Here is an 18,970-nt window from a genome sequence, read left to right on the forward strand (position 1 = left end):
AGATAGGTGGACCTAGGCCCACACCTCCCCCTACCTGTTAACCTTGTGGAGGAAACTGTGAGCCCTCCAAAACTCACCAGAAACCCACTGTACCCACATATAGGTGCCCCCTTCACCCATAAGGTGTTAGTAGTGTACAGTTGGGGGTAGTGGGTTTGGGGGGGGGGTTTTGGGGGGGGGCTCATCAGCCAAGGTAAGGGAGCAATGGTGAGATGTGTACCTGGAAACATTTTATGAAGTCCACTGCAGTGCCTCCTGGGATATCTAGAGGACCAGTCTACTAAAAATGCTGGCTCCTCCTACATTCTAATGGTTTGATTTTGTTCGGTTTGCACTTGGATGTTTTTTTTTAATGGACCAAAAATCAAAACATCCAAATCACAAAACCTTGTCCTAAACAGTATTTTTTGGGGAGAAAAAAGGCGTTCTTCTTTTTTGAAAATGACCTTCTTTCCTATTCAGATTTTGTTGGATGTTTTTGCTACACGTCCAAAGTCAGACTTAGATATCGTCTCGAAAATGCCCCTCTTTGTGAACACCATTTATTATGATAATTTGGCAACAATTATATACCTTTAACAAAGATGCTTAAAAATAAACTAAGGATATTTGGGTAGGAGAGGTTAGAGTAACAGAAGGAAGAGAGGAAGGGAAAAGAGTGCAGAGAATAACATGAACAAAATAATGTCTGTGAATATGTGATAAGTGTTCTCAACAGTTATATGAGGAACCAAAGGTGACAAAGAATTATTTAGATTTCCTTTGCTAAGTTCAATAAAGTTGATTTTAAAATAAACACCTCTATAGCACAGGAGGCAGATCTGTTTTAATTGAGAAGAAGTTCTAGAACAAAGAATCATAGGATGATGGTGAAAAGGATAATCTGAGGAAATATTTCTGTATGGGAAGGTGGTGAATGAATGAAACAGCCTCCCTGTTGAGGTAGTGGAGATAAAAGAAAGCATGCTACAGTATTGAGTATGCATTTAAGTCTCTCCACCAAAATTTGCAGATGGATAATAACATTAGTTTTATAATCCTTACTTTCTTCTGTCACTAACAGTTTGATTTGTGTTCCTACTAGCTGAGAGTCCCGTGAGGCATTTAACTTTTTTTCTTTCACTTGAACTGTGATCCCAACTTGATTCCTCTAATAAGGTGTCTCCCAGCAGTAGTAGCTTTTTGTTTCAAGTTCATTTGAAATTGTCTAAGGAATATCTGGTACATTGGGTGACATTTTTCTTCACTGAACTCAATTCAGATTTTATTTCTGGAGCATCTTCATTTCCCAGGGCAGAGAAGGCATTTTTCAAGAGTATTTTTTGGGGAAATAGGTTTTTCTGTGTAACAGGACATAACCCTGCTAGAATTCACAATAATTTGTTTATCTCCGGGCAGGGGCATAGTCAGACCTCGAGGTGGGAGGGGGCCAGAGCCCAAGGTGGGGACACATTTGATCTTCGCCCCACTGCTGCCCCCCCACGCCGCCTCGCCGCCCCCTTCCACTGCCCACTTCCGCCGCTGTAACATCTTGGCTGGAGGGGTCCCCAACCCCCACCAGCTGAACAAGTGCTGGTCTCCGGTGCTGCCACATTGCCTGCCCTGCTCTCACTTCCCCTCACGTCGGGCACACTCCTTTTAGTGAAATCGATGTGCCGCTGCAGACCGACGCTGGATGAAGTCTTCATCTGACAGGGGTTGGGGACCCCCGCCAGTCAAGCAGGGGCCCAGCTACTCCACTGTCTCTGGGTTGTTTGATTCTTTAAGTCTTCACATTGATTTCCTTAGAATTAAGGCACTGTAGCTCTTACATTGAATAATGATTTTGATTATTTGATTATATATAGAGAGCAGTTATACAATAATAAGAAAAGTTTTAGACAGAAAAACATTTAATTGAAGGAAATAGATTATGGATTAGGCAGACTACATAGGAAAAGCCACTCTGGGATGGGAGAGATGAGGAGCAGGTTTTTTGTGTCTATGACTATGTCTGGACAGAAAGTCATCCCTAATCCAGGGGTGCTCAATGTCAGTCTTTGAGGGCCGCAACCCAGATGGGTTTTCAGGATTTCCCCAATGAATATGCATGAGATCTATTTGCATGCACTCCCTCCATTGTATGCACATAGATCTCATGCATATTCATTGGGGAAATCCTGAAAACCTGACTGGGTTGCGGCCCTCAAGGACCGACATTGCACACCCCATGTAAACTCAATAATCAAAAAGGCATTATATACAATGAAAAAGTTAAGAAGGGTCAGAGCTAATTTTAATCTGAAGGCTTTTTGGATTATTGCTTAGTCATCAATATTAGCTCATATTGACTATTGCAATTCTGTTTTAGTGGGGTTACCTAAAGGTTTGATTTAAAAAAGCTGCAGACCTTACGAAATATGTCATCCTGCCTAGTTTTGAACCAGCTTCTCCATTATTAAGAAGTCTCCACTGGCTTCCAGTTAAAGCCAGGACCATTTTTAAATTATATACAGTGACGTTTCTTTTTTTACATGGAACGTCCCCAGAGTATTTGTCTAATTTGGTTCATCTTGCCCATAGAAATAGGGCTTGTTCTGATAGGCTACGGTTATTATTGCAGTTTCCTAGTCCAAAAATGTACGACATCAAATTATGTTTAATGGGTTATTCTCATATTTTGCCATTGAATATAAGGGGGCTCACGGGGCTCATTTTCGAAGCACTTAGAATTCTAAAGTTCTAAATTAACTTATGGAACTCTGTAAGTCTAAGTGGCATATGATTATAAGATCTTTAGAAAAGCACTGAAAACTTATCTTTTTAATCTGTTTTAATAATGGTTGAATTGTTTCTTTGTAGATATACAGTGGTGGAAATAAGTATTTGATCCCTTGCTGATTTTGTAAGTTTGCCCACTGACAAAGACATGAGCAGCCCATAATTGAAGGGTAGGTTATTGGTAACAGTGAGAGATAGCACATCACAAATTAAATCCGGAAAATCACATTGTGGAAAGTATATGAATTTATTTGCATTCTGCAGAGGGAAATAAGTATTTAATCCCTCTGGCAAACAAGACCTAATACTTGGTGGCAAAACCCTTGTTGGCAAGCACAGCGGTCAGACGTCTTCTGTAGTTGATGATGAGGTTTGCACACATGTCAGGAGGAATTTTGGTCCACTCCTCTTTGCAGATCATCTCTAAATCATTAAGAGTTCTGGGCTGTCGCTTGGCAACTCGCAGCTTCAGCTCCCTCCATAAGTTTTCAATGGGATTAAGGTCTGGTGACTGGCTAGGCCACTCCATGACCCTAATGTGCTTCTTCCTGAGCCACTCCTTTGTTGCCTTGGCTGTATGTTTTGGGTCATTGTCGTGCTGGAAGACCCAGCCACGACCCATTTTTAAGGCCCTGGCGGAGGGAAGGAGGTTGTCACTCAGAATTGTACGGTACATGGCCCCATCCATTCTCCCATTGATGCGGTGAAGTAGTCCTGTGCCCTTAGCAGAGAAACACCCCCAAAACATAACATTTCCACCTCCATGCTTGACAGTGGGGACGGTGTTCTTTGGGTCATAGGCAGCATTTCTCTTCCTCCAAACACGGCGAGTTGAGTTCATGCCAAAGAGCTCAATTTTTGTCTCATCTGACCACAGCACCTTCTCCCAATCACTCTCGGCATCATCCAGGTGTTCACTGGCAAACTTCAGACGGGCCGTCACATGTGCCTTCCGGAGCAGGGGGACCTTGCGGGCACTGCAGGATTGCAATCCGTTATGTCGTAATGTGTTACCAATGGTTTTCGTGGTGACAGTGGTCCCAGCTGCCTTGAGATCATTGACAAGTTCCCCCCTTGTAGTTGTAGGCTGATTTCTAACCTTCCTCATGATCAAGGATACCCCACGAGGTGAGATTTTGCGTGGAGCCCCAGATCTTTGTCGATTGACAGTCATTTTGTACTTCTTCCATTTTCTTACTATGGCACCAACAGTTGTCTCCTTCTCGCCCAGCGTCTTACTGATGGTTTTGTAGCCCATTCCAGCCTTGTGCAGGTGTATGATCTTGTCCCTGACATCCTTAGACAGCTCCTTGCTCTTGGCCATTTTGTAGAGGTTAGAGTCTGACTGATTCACTGAGTCTGTGGACAGGTGTCTTTCATACAGGTGACCATTGCCGACAGCTGTCTGTCATGCAGGTAACGAGTTGATTTGGAGCATCTACCTGGCCTGTAGGGGCCAGATCTCTTACTGGTTGGTGGGGGATCAAATACTTATTTCCCTCTGCAGAATGCAAATAAATTCATATACTTTCCACAATGTGATTTTCCGGATTTAATTTGTGATGTGCTATCTCTCACTGTTACCAATAACCTACCCTTCAATTATGGGCTGCTCATGTCTTTGTCAGTGGGCAAACTTACAAAATCAGCAAGGGATCAAATACTTATTTCCACCACTGTAATTTGTAATTCCTGGAAACTGTCCAGTCTCTTTGGATTTGTAAACCATATCGAACTCTAGTCAGATTTTGCAGGTTATAAGCATTGTATTTTATTGTATCCCTTATTTATAATAAGCCAACAGAGAAAATAGAGAAGCCAGAGACTGAAAATTAAGTATCTAAAATATAGCAATGTGTCAATAGATTAGAGTAGAGGAGGGTAAAAGGCAAGATAAGAGCCCTGCTCTCTGTTGAAAAAGCAAGGCAAAAGTAGGATTTTTTTTGTTGTTAGAATATGTGCAGCAAAATCACAGTAACAGAGCAATTTAGGCAGCAGAATATCTCAAAACAAAACCAAAGTTATACAGAGAAATATATAAAAGAAGCCAGAAATGGCTTAGCTGTTGGGGAATCTGGTATTACCAGAGGGAGAGACATCAGTAGAATTTTCAGAAGTTCTACCTGTTCATGGTAAGGAAGATGAGAGGCTGCAATGCACACTCAGCTATAACAGTTGGCTCCAAATCTGGTGGAAAATAATAAGATTTTAGACAGGTGACTGGCGCAATAGATAAAAGAAGAAGAGACTAAACTGTGATGATAGATTACATCTTTCTGTGGCATGCAAAAGGATCCCAACTGAAAAGTTCAATCCCTATTTGGACAGGTGTTTTACCCATAAACTAGAGGAAGGGGTGGCAGATGGAATAAAATGATTTCAGGCAGTCACCCCTAGCAAAAACATTACAGTGGAAAAAAATAACAAGAGACACAATCTCAACAAACGGGAGGAGAGGACCAAAACAAAAACTTTACAAAATACAAGCAAACCATCTAAATATTGGTGGAAAGGTATTTATTTATTTATTTATATATATATATAGTATTTATATCCCACATTTTCCCACCCGCGGGCAGGCCCAATGTGGCTTACAATAGTAAAGGGCTGAAAAGGCATACATTAATTTGGCATAAACAATCAAGTGTAAGCCCCGCCCCCTCCTGAGAATTAAACCTCCAAACAAGTAAACCTGAGAGCCTTCCCAGTGTAGTCGGGCCAGGCACCCAGAAAATTTCTCAGGAACAGGGTGAGGAATACAAAATAACTTGAGCGAGATGGAAATGATTTCTAAAGATGTTTTTTATTTTAAACTTCAGCTCAAGTAATAAAAATTCACCAATGTTTCTAACATTTTAGCACCTACTTAGTGTAAATTTTCTAATTACTCAAAAACATTCACAAGTTTTAGCAACAGCAACCTCTAACATTTGCTTCTTTATTTCTTTCCCCAGATTCCCTTAACCCCTAAATTAAACATGCAAGCAATTAAAACTGTTTAATAATGGTTCAATGTCAAGAATTGATTCTTTGTCTTTATTCTTCTTTTCAGATTTTTCTCCAGATGACCAAGGTAAGTATAAATGTTATGGTACTGTCATAGTCTTCCTTCCCTTTAACTTTAACAAGATTTAAAAGGATACTTTCACTAAGCTTTGTTCAGCTAGTTTTTCTTCTTCCTTTTCTCTGCAGATGGTGGGTACCATGAGACGTGATCCTGTGATGATCCCTGGCCAGGGAGCAGAAACCAGGACTGTACCTACTAACCTAAGCTGTTAAAAATCAACAATAAAAATCCTAAACCCTAACTAAGGACATTAATCAAATAGCTCATTTCCAAAAGACTTGAGTCTCTTCCCTGACTAGCTTTCCCACTAAACAAAATGTATAATTATTTTCCCTAGTCTAATCCCTCCCACAATCAATTAAAAATAAGAGAGTGTGAAGTTCTACCTTAAACAGCTGGAAGCATAAAATTTCCTAACATTAAAATTACTTCCAACCTCTTTCCGCACTCACTATCACATTAATGCAGTGAAAAATCAAATCTCCTTTAAGAAATTGTCTTCCACAATTCCTATGAGTTCTCACCCTTAAAGGCACTCAAATCAATCAGTTTTGATTTAATGTTAGTGTACCAGGGCAATCAGCTCATGTGTTACATATATGAAATTGACCCTTTATTAAACAAAAATCCTAATCTACCAACCCAGCAGTAACCTGAGCACACTGGCAGGATTTATTGTCAGTTCTGGTTTTGTTTCCATAAACTTTCAGATAACTCAAAAACTCAGTCACTCTCTAAAAGCCCTTAAACCGCGTTGGCTTCTTTTAAAATTTAAGTAATTACCATCAGGTACTCACTTCACACTCATAAATGACCTTTCAAACACTCTCAAATCTGTTTTTAAACAGATTTTCTCTAAAGCTGGAGACAGACAGCTAACATAGGTCTGCTCTGCTCTTTCCTTACCTCCCAACTGCCTAACAGTAACTCTCAGAACCTACTGACATCACTGTCCCAGGCTCCAGCACTTGGCCCAAGCCTTCACATTCTAAATCCCCACAGCACTCAATCACAGCATTTTAAAACCAAAATAAACACTTTTTATAATTTTAACCCTTAGGGTTACACAAGTACATGGAAGTAGAAGTGATCAGTAAGTAATTACAGAGAAGGGGAAGGGATAAGAAAGTGGAGGATGTCAATAAGATAGGTACAGTTCAACAGTTAGAGATGCAACGGCGGGACTTTAGCGTAAGCTATTCCAAATAAGGTGGTCTTGAGTGCTTTCCTGAAGGTCAGATGATTAGGAGTAGTTTTTATTTATTTATTTATTTATTTATCACATTTGTATCCCACCTTTTCCCACTGATAGCAGGCTCAAAGTGGCTTACAAAAATATTGTAGTAAGTTACAATGCAAGAAGTAAAATTTTTCAAATTTAGTAGAATAAGAAAAATAACAGTTAAACAACGAAGGGTATTGAAGTAATCCATTCCACAAATGAGCACCAACATAGGGGAAGGTGGATGCGTAAGTGGCTTTATACTTGAGGCCAGAACATGTAGGGTAATGGAGAGTTAAGTACAAACGAGATGATCTGTCAGAGTTCCTAGGTGGTAAGTTGATAAGGTTATCCATATAAGCTGGAGCTTCTCCGTAGAGGATTTTATGCACCAGGGTGCAAACTTTAAAAGTGATCCGGTCTTTAACGGGTAGCCAAATGAACACAAATGATCATTGTAGGCAATAAAATTCCTGATATAGAAACCCTGATGGTGGACATGGTCTTGGACATTGTGACCATTACAAAGACATGGTTCAATGAGTCTTATGAATGGGATATCACCATACCTAGCTGTAACCTGTTCAAGAAGGATAGAGCTGGTAAAAAAAAAAAAAAAGGACAAGAAGCTGTTTTAATATTATCTTTCAGTAAACAAATAGGCTAAGACTTGAATTCAATGTATATCATCAATATTTAGATTTCCAGCCTCTTGCTTTTTTTAATATGCAATTTTGGAGGGGTAGACCACGTATTTTTTTTTTGTTATTTCAAACTTTCTGTGCCCATTAGCACCTAATTGTAACAAATGTAACAGCAATGGTGGCCTTGAAATCACTATTTAGCTTTTGAAACCGGCTCTGCCTGCTCTACAGATCCTCTCCGTTTCACTGCTTTCAGGGGCCCTTTTACTAAGGTGCTTAGGTGCCTACACGTGTCCAACGTGTGTCAGTTTGGAATTACCACCTGGCTACCGCATGGCCCTGGTGCTAATTTTATTTTTTATGCGTGTCCACTACGCATGCCGGAAAATAATTTTTATTTTTCAGCGTAATCTGCGTAGACCATTACCACCAGGTTAACACGTGAGACCTTACCTCTAAGTCAATGGGTGGCGGTAAGGTCTCAGACCCAAAATGGATGCGCGCCAATTTTCATTCTGCCGCACATCCATTTTTGGCCAAAATATTTAAAAAGGCATTTTTTTTAACAGATGTGCTGAAAAACCAGCGCAGGCCATTTTTCGGCGCACCTTAGTAAAAGGACCCCTCAGCTTCTACAGGAGCTGCCAGTTCTATCACTACCTCTCTACTACTGTGCAGTTCCTCCTTCCCGCTTGGCAGACATCGGAATAGTGCAGTAATGTAAAGTGTCTAAAGTCTACTCCTCCAAAATTACATATTTAAAAAAAGTAAGAGGCTGAAAATCTAAACAAGTATAAGGAGTTTTACAGACATTGTTAATATTATGGTTTACATAAAACAGCTTATCCTCCGTATTTATTGTCTCTATCCCTCATAAGTACATAAGTACATAAGTAGTGCCATACTGGGAAAGACCAAAGGTCCATCTAGCCCAGCATCCTGTCACCGACAGTGGCCAATCCAGGTCAAGGGCACCTGGCACGCTCCCCAAACGTAAAAACATTCCAGACAAGTTATACCTAAAAATGAGGAATTTTTCCAGTCCATTTAATAGCGGTCTATGGACTTGTCCTTTAGGAATCTATCACATTTCTTCCTCCTGAATAGGTTGTAAGGTATAGTGATATCTCATTCATAGTAACATGAAAGGACATTTTCAATATGACGTCTAAGTCCGAAATTGAGATGTTTTGCCGAAAACATCTAAAAAAAAAAACATCTATCACACAGCTATAATCAAACCAGAAACACATCTAAATTTCTGGTTCAATTATGGCTTTGAGCTAGATATTTTCATGCACAATATGTCCATCTGTAAGTACCATAAAAAAAATGTTCCAGGGAAAAACAAACCATAGGGACATCTGTCTGGCAGCAGTTCTAGTGAACTGGTCACACAGACATCCCAGCAGTGCAGAGGGACAGCCTAGTTGTCAGTGCAATGGACTGCACATAAAGGGACCCAACTCCAACCGAAACCTCTTCATATTGTGAGCACTCTATGAACAGAGAAAGCCTACTGACCTAAATGTCCACCACTACAATATCCCTGAGGCTTGCAGATCACTTATATATTTAGGAAGAAAATGTATTTCTATGTTCCAGGAGGGCTCACATACTTATTTTATTTATTTATTATTATGTATTTATTAGGAATTATTTACCGCCTTTTTGAAGGAATTCACTCAAGGCGGTGTACAATAAAAATTGGTCAAACATGAGCAATAGGCAGTTACAGCCATAGGAGCCAAATTTTCAAAACGATTGGGGGTGCTGAAAAATTTTTTTGTCACAGGTGGTGCATTTCCGCCCTCCCTCCTCTCCCCTCTCTCCTCCTGTCTCCCCCCTCCTCCACCAAGTTCCAGGCCCCCCTCCCTCTCCTCTGAGTTCCAGGCCCCCCTCCTCTCCTCCAAGTTCAAGGACCCCCTCCTCTCCTCCGAGTGTCAGTCCCAACCTCAGCCCGACCTCTTCTCCCACAACAGTCCTCTGTCCTCGCCTTCCTGACACCCAGAATTTAAAACTCATCTTACCTCGGGTCCTGGCAGCAGTGAAAGGCGAGCAGGCTCGGCGCTTCAGCCTTCCTTCTCTCTTTGCTCTGGTCCCGCCCTCATTTCCTGTTTCCACAAGGGTGGGACCAGAGCTGAGAGAGAAGGGAAGGCTGAAGCGCCGAGCCTGCTCACCTTTCACTACTGCCGGACCAGAGGTAAGATGAGTTTTAAATTCTGGGCGGCAGGAAGGCGAGGACAGAGGACTGCTTTGGGAGAAGAGGGCGGGCAGGTCGGGCTGGCTGGGAACTTCCGGTGGGTTAAAATATTGGGGGTGCTCGAGCACCCACAGCACCCACAGAGTCGGCGCCTATGGTTACAGCAGTAAAAATATTCAAATAACAATACAAAGTATAGTATGGTATACTACTTACAATGTCAACACAATACATAACAGAGCATTATAATTGATAGTGAAGCGTAAAGCAAAGATGTAACATATAGATAGGTAAGACAGTAGGAAGAGTTAGAAAGTACTGAAATGATAGTCTTATATAGGAAATTGAACCTGAGTCCCATTGTTCATTGCACCAATCACTAGGCTACTCCATCCACTTGCTTGCTGATTTCTTAGGAATGGCCATAATATCTGCAGTTGTCGTAGAGCCTGGTATCTACTGCCACTGAGGGATTAAGGGAGGTCATGCCTTTATCCCTTCAATGGTCAGCTGGTCAGTCAAGGCACCTTTTTCTGACTTAGTCATGACTGAAGGAGTAAGAACAGTGGGACGTGGGCCAGGCTCTCTAAGAAAAAATCACAAAGGCTTCAATTCTAAATGACACAAATTTTATTGATAGAAGATTTAATTGCAATCGCAGTCATGACTAAAACAGGCCTTGTTAAAAATGTACTTCTTTCCTGCCCTGGATGTTTTTTTTCTTAGTTTGGATACTTTGTAGCCAACATTAAATTTCGATTAAAATGGTGCTAGAGTAAAAAATAATACTTCTCTGATAGATGTTTTTCTGCTTCTTTATGTTTTCTCTTGTTTTTTTTCTTACATTTGTACCCCACGCTTTCCCACTCATAGCAGGCTCAATGCGGCTTACATATTATATACAGGTACTTATTTGTGATTTGCCCAGAGTCACAAGGAGCTGCCTGTGCCTGCAGTGGGAATTGAACCCAGTTCCCCAGGACCAAAGTCCACCATTCTAACCACTAGGCCCTGTTTACTAAGCCATGCACTAGGCACGCTAATGTTTGTAGTGAGCACTGATCAGGGGCATAGCTGCGGGGGCCCACGGGGGCCTGGGCCCCTGCAAATTTCATCCGGGCCCCTGGTTTGGCTGGCGGGGGTCCCCAACCCCCGCCAGCCGAAGCCTTCTTCAGCGCGGTCTACGGGATTCACGGCCTGCCCCCTGCTCTTCTTTCTTCTTGCTCCTCCTGTGCACGCTGACGCTGAGCATCTGCGTGCACAGGACGAGCAAAAAGAAAGAAGAGCAGGGGGCAGGCAGCAAATGTGACTGCGCCGGAGACTGGTGCTAAAGAAGGCTTCGACTGGCGAGGGTTGGGGACCCCCACCAGCAAAGGTATTTGTTTATGAGGGGACGCAGCAAGGAGGCGAGGAGGTGAGGCTAGGCGAGGAGGCAAGGAGAGGTGAGGCGTGGCAGTGGGGGGGGCGACGGGGCAGCACTCAAAATGTGCCCCCAACTTCGGACTCTGGCCCCCTCCCACCGTGAGGTCTGGCTACGCCTCTGGCACTAACACTATGGGTGTCTCTAGCATTAGCGCACGCTAATTTTTAGTGCGCATTAAAAACACTAGCATGCCTTAGTAAACAGAGCCCACAGTTTGTAAACTGAATCCAGTCAGGTTACCTAAAAAAATATAAAAGAGAAATATTTTAGTACATGACAGTGTCGAGTATTGTTTAAAGTGAAAATTTGAAGTTAGTGAATTTTACCTGATCACCTTCTTGAACCTTCCCATTTCCTTCCTTTATTCCTTCTCTTTATCCCTTTCTCTGGTAAGTTCTCTTCTTCCTGGGAGAAGAATCACACCTGAGGTAATGGCCTCAGGCTACACTAATAGGGTAATTGTAGGGTGTGGTTCAGCTCCCAGGGGGTGGGGATTACATTAGTGAGTGGAATTTGTCAATTTTTTTTAATTTATACCTTTCACAGTACAGAAGAAATGTATCATTGTTTCTATTTCTCTGGTGTTACAATAGTTTCAGTTTAATTTTAGTCTACATATTTCTTTATATATATATAATTCTTTTACAACAATACATCAAAACCAATTTGAATTAGAATAAAGAGCCAGTTTCAGATAATCTAATAAGAAAACATAATATTCCCAATGAATATTCCCAAGAACTGAGGGGCCCTTTTACTAAGGTGTGCTAAAAAAATGGCCTGCGGGTAGTGTAGACGCGTGTTTTAAGCCCATGCAGAATCATTTTTCAGCACACCTGTAAAAAAATGCCTTTTTTAAAGTTTTGCCAAAAATGGACATGCAGCAAAATGAAAATTGCCATGTGTCCCTTTTGGGTCTGAGACCTTACCACCAGCCATTGACCTAGCAGTAAGGTCTCACACATTAACTGGGCGGTAATGATCTACACACATAAAATGCCAATTACCACCCAATTACTGCCCACGCGCTACAAAATAAAAATATTTTCTAGTGCGCGTATCGGACGCGTCAAAAATGAAATTACTGCAAGGGTCACATGGTAGCCGAGCGGTAACTCAAAATTTACACACATTGGGCATGCATAGGTGCATATGAAGCTTAGTAAAAGAGCCCCTAATAACATATAGTCCACAAATATGGGAGCAAGAATCCCACTAACCTCCAAGGAAGAGGCAGTAAAACAAGAAATAATATCAGGTTACAAAATAAGCAAGTGAGCAATCCTATTAACATAAATGGCTCAGAGCATCGAAAAGTGTCACAGGGTCCATCTGTAACAGTGCCTTTCCCTTCCCAAAAAAATTGTAATTGAGAAGCGTCTGTTTATGCTTTCCAAAAATACTAGGACTAGGGGGCATGCGACGAAGCTACAATGTAGTAAATTTAAAACGAATCGGAGAAAAGGTTTCTTCACTCAACGTGTAATTAAACTCTGGAATTCGTTACCAGAGAATGTGGTAAAGGTGGTTAGCTTAGCAGAGTTTTAAAAAGGTTTGGACAGCTTCCTAAAGGAAAAGTCCATAGACCATTATTAAATGGACTTGGGGAAAATTCACTATTTCTGGGATAAGCAGTATAAAATGTTTTGTACTTTTTTGGGATCTTGCCAGGTATTTGTGACCTGGATTGGCCACTGTTGGAAACAGAATGCTGGGCTTGATGGACCTTTCATCTGTCCCAGTATGGCAACACTTATGTACTTATATAAGATTCATAAAAAATATAGGTGTGATTGTCCAAACAAATAACACATCTGCAGGGATACCTTAACTGAAACTTAGCACCTATATCCTACAATCTTTGTCGAAGTTTCATGAACTGTTTTCGTCTGGATTGTGTAGATTTAGATACATCAGGAAATATGGAGACTTTTGACTCAAAAAAATTCAAGTCCTTAGTTTTAAAGTCAAGTCGCATTAGTCTACATATTTCTATTTTTAGTTTGTGGTTACTTATTCCATTCTTGGTGGTCTGTATTCTGCATTTGTGAAAGAGGCCAGCTATTCTGACAGCATGTGTAGAATCAATCTCTACTAGTCCAGTTTGTTTAATAAGTATATTATTCTTCTAGTGCTTACTGATATGCTTATAGTGCTACCTTTTCCTAGGTAGGTCCTTGTTGTATGACTCCCGAAAGTAAGTGCTGTTATTGTATGGTAGATATGCTTTATAGGTCATGTGTAACTTTAAGGTTTTGTATTACTTCATAATATAGATTTTGAATTGGATTTAACTCATGCCATTCTCGGTTGTAGCTCAGTGTGATTTACATTCACATACACTAGGTATTTTTCTGGAGCGTTTACAATGGAAGTTTTTACCTGAGGCAATGGAAGGTCCAAGATCTTATGAAGCAGCAGTTTGATTTGAACCCTGGCTTCCCTGGTTCTCAGCCCACTGCTGTAACAATTATGTACAGCTACTACAGATAATACATTAGGCAAACATGTTTGGTAACTGAACACCAAATTAAAGGGCAGCAGATCTGGAACCTGGTGGCCATTTAGCAACCTATTAAAAATATTGATAAGTAAATCATTTTATAGGTACCAGTAACCACAGGATTTCTGTTACAGTGCTGCTAAACATCACTGTTCAGTGGCCAACAGGAAGATGCTGGCCTGGTGAGCTAGGGCTGACCGGGGGTGGGGGTGGGGGGGCATAGTGTTTAAGTACTTGTGTATATTTCAGACTGAGGGAGGAGCAGACACAGGAAGGTAAGGGGGCAGGGTGGCAGCCTGATTGTGGGGGGGAGGGGACAGGGTGGCACTGCGGAGGCCCAGGTGGGAGGGGGCAGTCTTGACCTGGGCCTGGCTGTGTCTCTCAGCGGCCCTGACCACCTATGGGTTTATGAGAGCCTTTCTCTGATTGGCTGCACTACTCATAGCTGGAATGTGTGTCACTCTGTTTTTTATATATCAACATCACAGAATGATGGTGGAAAAAAGGAGCTGGGAAACTGGAGGCAGGAGGTCTGTGAGAGATCTTGTGTGAGTTGTAAAAGTTTGCAGAAGAGAATTTGCTTGATTCTCATTAAGGAACAGTGCTCATATGAGTAAGTGGAACTGTGCAGAAGTGTATGGAAGTATTTTGAGAGAAAGAAGTGTTTTGTTTCTCAGACGTGATCTGAAGGCTGAGTGTTGCTTGAGTGAGCTGAATGAAAAAAGTTTACTGAATAACTAAAAAATTTGATACTCCAGTAGGAGGCAAAATTAGCTTTTTCTGCAAATTCTCTCTTTACCTTAAAGGTCTGTTTGGTAAAACAATTTCTGAGGAAAGACAAACCTTATAACTTGATTTTACATCAAGAGAAGATATTAATGAAAGAAAGAAAATTATAATTTTGAAGAACATATTCAGGAAGATTTAAAACCTGTATTCCCTGCACAGTGACTTTAATTGGGTAAAGTGAAGGAGTGCAGCTGAAAGATACAGCTGGTTAACTCTGGAGAGAGGCCCAAGACTTGACCTGTGATGTTCTAAAAGCCAGAACAATTCTAACATAAAGAAATTATTTTGAGTAAGTGAGAAGTCTGAATGTTGGTGTGATACAACTGCAGACTCTGCCAGAAACTTTCCCTATTAGACAGAGCAGGGAAAAATGAAAAAAGATAGAGAGGGATTTATTCTTATCCTTTGATGTTCCTTTAGTTATATCCTCAGTTCCAAGGAACACCAGAAATTGCACACTGAGGGAGGATGGTCTTTTTCTTTTCCTTTTAACTAAGATTAAAACTAGAATAAGTAGAAGAAAGCCAAGCTTGAAGAAAGAAGAACTTCAGAGCCAAGACAGATGGTAAAACGAAGATTAAAAAAGAGCTGGAAAAAAAAAAAGATAAGTTGGAAAACCACAGAACATACATGGACATTTATTAATCTAAAAGAAAAAGAAAAACCCCAAGACTGCGCTCAGAACACACGCAAACCTGAGCTGCAGTCACACTTACCTGCTTGGTTCCTACCAGGACCTGCTAGGAAAGAAACCAAATTAAAAACTAACAAGTTTTATTTAACTCTTGACATAAAGGACCAGTGGCGTAGCCACAGGTGGGCTGGGGTGGGCCAGGGCCCACCCACATGGGACTCAGGCCCACCCAACAGTAATACACATTTAGCAGTAGCTGGTGGGGATCCCAATCTCTGCTAGCTGAAGACTTCCCCCTGATAGTAATGAAAATGCTGCTCCCACGATACCAACATCTGCACATTCTCAGTTTTCGCAGCCTGCCTGCTGCAGACTGCCGTGGTGGAGAGAAGCATTTTTTTGGGTGGGGTGGAGAACACTTGGTGCCCATCCACTTCTTGCCTAGGCCCACCCAAAATTTGCTGTCTGGCTACGCCCCTGTAAAGGACGTTCTCATAAAAGAAAGATAAAACGTGATACTTATCTGACTGTGCTAAGATTTCCTTCAGGCAAAGTTGAGTGTCAAATATACATAGGTGCTGATGTTAAGAAATGGAATAGAGGTTTATTTCCAGTAAACTGGATCCTGTGCTACATTGCTGAGCCATCTTAAATTTAACTTTCAAATCTGTGAACCCTCATAGTTTTTAACTTGTTTTCGAACTATTCAAACTGTTACTGGTTTTCACTGATGTACCTCATATGTCCTTAACATAAGGCATTAAATACAAGTTTGTGCAATAAATACATCACTTGCACTATTTAACTAGTATATTTATTACAGAATACAGTGCTCAAATCCAATTGAGAATCTTGTAACACCTTTTGATTCTCCATATTACACAACATCATTATTCCCAGATTTTCTAGGAAAGTCTGGTGTGTTCTCAACCCCACCCCGTGCTATCTGCTACAGCACCGCCTGAGGTAATCGGCCACACTGACTGAAATGTGGTACTCTGGGTAAACAGTAAGGGGAGCTCTCGGCAATAAGCAGGGGTGCTAGTTAGAAGAAGTAGAAAGACAGAGGATATCCTACAACGGGCTTTGCTCAAAAAAGTGGTGAATCAACCCACCAGGGAAGGTTCATGACTGGATTTAGGACTTACAAATGGAGAGAGTATGTAATGATCTGGTGGGTGCAGTGGCATAACCACAGGTGGGCCCGGGCCCACCCAAAATTCTTACGCACTTGCTAATGGCTGGTGGGGATCCCCAAGCCCCACCAACTGCAGAGGTCCTCAGTGGCAATAACAGCTCCATTTCCTACTTGCTCCAGCTGAAAGCACTGTCTACATGCTGGCCTCGTGCTGGCCTCCCACTGCCACACACACTCAGTTTTCATACATGCACAAAAACCAAGCATGCACAAAGGGGAGGGGCAGTGGCAGCATGTGGACAGTGCTGCCATTTGGAGCAAGAAAGAAAGGAAGCTGTTCTTGCCACCGGAGGACCCCTGTAGCTGGTGGGGCTTGGTGATCCCCACCAGCACAGATATTTACTGTAAAGCTTTGACTTGGCTTGGGGGGAGGGTTGTGGAGACTCCAGTACATGTGCCCATCCATTTTGTACAGTAGCCCTTCCAAAAATTGAGGTCTGGCTACACCTCTGGGTGGGTGCACACCTGGGTGGCAGTGATCACTAAATGGCATGGTTTGATATAAGAGCTAAGGTGGAGTCCAGTCACACCCAACTCAAAGTTCTGGATTTCAAACACACAGACGTCATCAAAATGGGGAAGTATGTTTATGTTTCTATTTATTTATTAGTTAATATACCACTTTTACAAAGGAGGTCAAAGAGGTGTACAATACAAAATGAAGATTCTAGAAGGAGGAGCTGGCAGGGTGGCAGAGGTAAAGGAAGTGGAAGAACAGTGAGCAAACTGAAAAGGGCTGTAAAAGGGAACAGTATTATTCTTTCCAATGTGCATCACTTTGCATTTGTACTACTACTACTACTACTACTTATCATTTCTAAAGCGCTACTAGACGTACGCAGCGCTGTACACTTGAACATGAAGAGACAGTCCCTGCTCGACAGAGCTTACAATCTAATTAGGACAGACAAACAAGACAAACAAATTTCATCTGCCATTTGGATGCTCAGTCTTCCAATTTCCTAAGGTCTTTCTGCAATTTTTCATATAGTCCGCATGTGTTTTAACAACTTTGAATATTTAATCACCTCATTCGTTGTTCCGATTTCCATATCCTTTATAAATATATTAAAAAGTACCAGTCCCAGTACTGATCCCTGTGGCACTCCACTATTCACCCTCCTCCATTAAGAGAAATGGCCATTTAACCCTACCCTCTGTTTTCTGTCCAATAACCAATTCCTAATCCACAACAGAACATTGCCTCCTATCGCATGACTCTTTAATTTTCTCAGGAGTCTCTCATGGTTTCTGAAAATTTAGATACACTACATCAACTGGCTCACCTTTATCCACATGTTTATTCATGCCTTCAAAGAAATGAGGCAAATTGGTGAGGCAAGACTTCCCTTGGCTGAATCCTGCATGCCACCAAGGACTAGATCTAAAATGGCTCCCCTTCTTGTAGGTTCCCAGACCAGTTGCTCCAAGAAGCAGTCATTTATTACATCTAGAAATTTTATCTCCCCCTGTGCTCCCTGATGTAACATTTATCCAGTCAATATTGGGATAATTGAAATCAAGAAAATCAAATTGGATTAGAGATTAAAGATCACACAGTACTCAAGAAAAAAAATCACCTCTCTTCTATTCAGGGTACCTCCTACTGCCACGCAATCCCAAAAAATGTGGAGGAAAAAGACCTTAGAAATAACAGGGCTTTAAAACATACAGCCACAGCTGATAGTAATGAAAGCTCCCCTTTGATCATTAGTCAGAGAAAAAAAAAACTTCAAAGTAATATAGGTATACTAGATTGCAAAAGGCAGTCAGAGCCACCACATGAATAGGCAATAATAATTCCAGCCTTATACCCTTGACACCGGTCCTGTGCTGATGATGCCAACAGGACTGGGAGTTGGTCCCGGAGAAACAAGAAGCATAATAAAGCAATTTCTAGGTGTGCTGCTCAGTGTAGGCACTCGCTCCTCTCCTCCCCTCCTCTCTCAAGCATGGTCTTGATGTATTTCCTGTTCAAAAATACCTGTGAGATGGACATCCGTTTTGGATGTTATGAGCTGATGTCCCTATTCTGACTTGGACATATTATAGCAAAATTTGCAACAGGATAGACACCCTGGATAGTGTGTAAAACATGAAGTGGGATCCAGCAAAGCCTGAAGAATAATGTAGAATGTGACAGCTAAGATTTAATGTTGAAAAATACAGGGGTCATGCATCTAGGCTGCAAAAGCCCAAGGGAGTGGCATGGCCAATCCAGGTCACAAATACCTGGCAAGATCCCAAAAAAGTACAAAACATTTTATACTGCTTATCCCAGAAATAGTGGATTTTCCCCAAGTCCATCAACTCGGGCATTCGGCACACACTCAGACGTATCAACCCCCGCACCCTTCAATACCACACTACAAGCCGTATCTTCAATAGAATTGGATTTATTTTGGCCGCAGCCAGGAACATCAAAATTGTTACAACTTAAACAAATTACATTACATCTTCTACTAATCATTATGCCAGCATGCATTTCTACCCGGGTACACAGCTTCTACACGTAGTTGCATATTCT

The 18,970-nt window shown here is 41.6% G+C and overlaps 1 long non-coding RNA gene across 1 annotated transcript; it reads left to right on the forward strand.

Moving 5' to 3' along the window:
- Window positions 1-357: 357 nt before the first annotated feature.
- LOC115462592 lies at window positions 358-18,540 on the forward strand. Its single transcript, XR_003940896.1, has 3 exons — window positions 358-467; window positions 9,052-9,059; window positions 18,529-18,540. It is a non-coding gene; the product is annotated as an uncharacterized LOC115462592 (long non-coding RNA).
- The last annotated feature ends 430 nt before the right edge of the window (window positions 18,541-18,970 follow it).

The sequence above is a fragment of the Microcaecilia unicolor genome, chromosome 2 (genome assembly GCF_901765095.1).
Source record: "Microcaecilia unicolor chromosome 2, aMicUni1.1, whole genome shotgun sequence".
NCBI classification, from domain to species: Eukaryota; Metazoa; Chordata; class Amphibia; order Gymnophiona; family Siphonopidae; genus Microcaecilia; species Microcaecilia unicolor.